This window comes from Zingiber officinale, chromosome 6A (assembly GCF_018446385.1).
Source record: "Zingiber officinale cultivar Zhangliang chromosome 6A, Zo_v1.1, whole genome shotgun sequence".
NCBI classification, from domain to species: Eukaryota; Viridiplantae; Streptophyta; class Magnoliopsida; order Zingiberales; family Zingiberaceae; genus Zingiber; species Zingiber officinale.
The window spans coordinates 47,603,989-47,607,510 of record NC_055997.1 but is presented as its reverse complement, the minus strand read 5'-3'; the positions used below and the strand labels follow the sequence as shown (position 1 = coordinate 47,607,510).

General features: G+C 34.0%; 1 long non-coding RNA gene across 1 annotated transcript; it reads right to left on the bottom strand.

Moving 5' to 3' along the window:
- Positions 1 to 369: 369 nt before the first annotated feature.
- LOC121993921 lies at positions 370 to 3,245 on the bottom strand. The gene is made up of 3 exons (XR_006115490.1): positions 3,064 to 3,245; positions 1,895 to 2,027; positions 370 to 662 (listed from the first exon to the last, which is right to left on the bottom strand). It is a non-coding gene; the product is annotated as an uncharacterized LOC121993921 (long non-coding RNA).
- Positions 3,246 to 3,522: the final 277 nt, after the last annotated feature.

Here is a 3,522-nt window from a genome sequence, read left to right as displayed (position 1 = left end):
GAGGAGTTTCTGAACAAACTACGAAAATTCTGGTAACAGATGGAAAGATAGAGCGTCGATTAGGTGTGTATACCAGAAATGTCGTTTACAAAGATGTACTATTACCAGATGATGGAAGATAGAAAGGTTAGTATTATGTTTTCCTTTAGTACATTAGATATAGAATGAACATTGGATATTTTTTTTAATCGTTAGAGATGTTTACACACAACGTGTGCATGATCGCTGGTATATATTAAAAAATCAATTTTATTGACTAAAATGATAAGCCAAATTTTTACAGCAACTCTAGTACAAATTTAAGTCTAATATACTCACAAAATTAATAAAAGTCATTATTTTTTATTATACCAAAACAAAAGGTTTGAAGATCCAAAACAATATATGAAATCTCTAACAAACTAGCTAATAATATAAAAATGATTAAACTTTCAATTCACACAAATCAACAGAATATGTATCACTTGTACAATACTATAAATTTAGATAAACATGCGACTGTGCTTCCTATTGCGTCATCGAGAAACAATATTTCATCATTTGGTCAAACTAGGTCCATATTTTCCTCCAAAATCTTATCAACCCAAACTTTTCAACATAATCCATCAAGAATAAAGTGCTACACTTTTGTGTTTGGATATGTGAATGCACATGATGACAACCTAAGAAGCACATCATGACATCAGCAAAAAAACATAAAGACAAAGGAGAAAAACAACCAACACAAAATATGATACATAAAATAATAAAAAATCATGAATATTTAATAGGTATTGCTGATGAAATAATCATGAAATGTTTTAACAGGAACACCACTATAAAATAATCAAAAATCATGAATATTTAATAGGTATTCCTGATGAAATAATCATGAAATGTTTTAACAGGAACAACACTATAAGGTGCATATGATATTTCTTTCCACAAAAATTAACATTTATTCCATCTAGAACGGTAAAGTTTTTCCTTAATCAAAAGATATCAAGAACCTAAGACTAAGCGATATTGTTCTACACATAAACTCAAGATACCTTTTACAAAAGATGAAAAAAAAACCTTATCCAGGTAGAATGCAATTAAGTCAAACAATATTATGATATACATCTTGTACTTAGCTGAAAAATGAAATGTGCTTATTCATATGGATGGATAAGCATGGCTAGTTTTAGAAAAATTTAGTTGCTGAAAGCTAGTGTCCTGATTTGTAATATTCTTGTTTCTAAGTGTTTATCATAAAATTGAAGAAGAAATCATAGTTATGTATGTGTTTTAAAGAATTCCAACTAGCACATCTTGAAGCAAGCCATTGAGGATAAAGTAGGCTGGGCCATGCAAGACAAAAAAAGATGGTTGTGACATCTAGTCTCCATGAAGAATAAGCTTAATGGTACTATACCAATTGAAAGTATAACATAACTAAATTTTTTGGAGTGCACAATATAGTGTTCCTATTTCAAGAATATTGTTCAAATTAAACCTTAATATACAAAAGGACTAAGGAATATTGAGTTGCTATATTATTTAATAGGATCAGTCCCAAACGCCAATGATTACCAAAGTAGAGTGACTGCAATAAGGAAAAATGTGATTTTTCAAGCTGTCTTGTAAGGCAAGCAAATGAAAGAGGTACTTAGCTAGTGAGCACAAGCATAGAGAATATAGGCCTAGATTTAAATAGTTGACTAGATCTGACTCAGATATCTAAAGATGATGCACCACGATGCACCAAAATGGTAATAGGATTATAAAGACAAGCTATCATATAGATTACAATATGATGTTAAGAATGCAAGAACAAGGTTATGAGAGTAGGTAATTTGTTGCAAATGGTTGCTTAATCTCTGGCATATCAAGTGACTGAAAACAACTTCAAACATTAGATCAATGAACAAACCTTGTGTTTACACATCAATAATGCAAACAGAACTCCTGAATCAGCAACATCTTGTAAAATAGCTCCAGCAGCTTGTTTTGTTGCAAAGCTAATAGGAAGTCATGTGTATGCATGGAGAAATGTAGCAGGGTGCCTGAAAAAAATATTAGATCAATGCATGGTCTTTCTTATTACATGATCATCGCCTAAACTGACATACATAATTGCCATTTAGGAATTTTTCTATCCTTGTTTAGTTTATCGGCTTTGCACGCTACACAATGATCTACATGGTACAAGTAAAAAAATGTTTAGTATTCTCTTTTAGTTCTTTTTTCCTTTTTAATATGCAGTCTATAAATTTCATGCATGGACTACCTCATCACAAAATCAAAAGTAAATATTCTTTCTCTCCCTCCTTCCCTTGGTCATGGATTGGTTCGACTTTTGTTCAAAAGATCATAGTGAATCTGCTATAAGTAAACTGCTGCAGATGATAATATAACTTGTAAAAAACACACTTAGGCGCATTTCCTAGTGGAACAATGTATATTTACTGAAGCAATATGATGGTACACTTATATTTGGAATAATGCCCTTTGATAATCATTTAAGAATATTTGGGGCACAAATAGACTCACTTCTACTTTCTTAAAGAGGGAATGTAATTATTGATCATGCTCTTAATCTAATTCCAATATCTATGCAAATTTTATCACTCGTCTCATATTACAATTTTAGATCAAAAGCACATCTGATTAAATATATTAATCTGCTCAAATTTCATATCATAATCTTAATGGTCTTAAGTCTGATCTTAATGATCTTATGTCATATTAAGGATATCACACTACCCAAGGACAGATACAAACCAAAAAAATAAGAATTTTGCTGCATAACTAATGACAAGAGCAGAAAATCTTAATGATCTTAAGTAACAGGAAATCTGTTATTAAAAAACTTGCAACGTATAACTAATCACAAGAATCTTATCTTACACAAGAAAAAGCAAAGCAGAACAAACTCCATAAACAGAGGAAATCCATGAGCGGGAGCGGCCGCCTCGTGAGTGGCAGCGTCACTGCCTAGTGCCGAGCGGCAATGCCACTATCAAAGGGGTACACCGTTCATTAGCATTGAGCGAGTCGAACATTGCCACCAAATAAGAGGGACTTAGAGATTAGGGTTACCTTTAGTTTTGAGATTTTGGCTTGATGCGAAGCGGGGAACGGTCAACGGAGGGCTTGCTTGCTCTTACTGCGGTCTTGCAAAGTACAGAGAGATGGAGGGAGAATCTTGCAGAGTGGCGGCGGCGGCGACGAGTTTACGGAGAGGTCGAGAGGGAAAGAAAGTGGGAGAGGAAGGGAAAAAGTTGCGCTGCTTTTTTTTAACCCCCTATTACATTTTTTTTTCTTTTAAACCCATTTTCTTATATTTGCATGTGGCAAAAGGCGATTCGCTCGCCTCCAGCGGAGGAGGTAAATCACGGGTGGCTACTAGCCATTAGTACAAATGGTCAAGACATGGGGGAGGTTATGCTCGGTCACGCCGAGTTTCGACCCCAAGACCTCATGTGATAACACCCCATGCCTTAACCATCGTACTGCCTTGAGGGGACAATTTTCTTATATTTGCAGCATTCACATGTT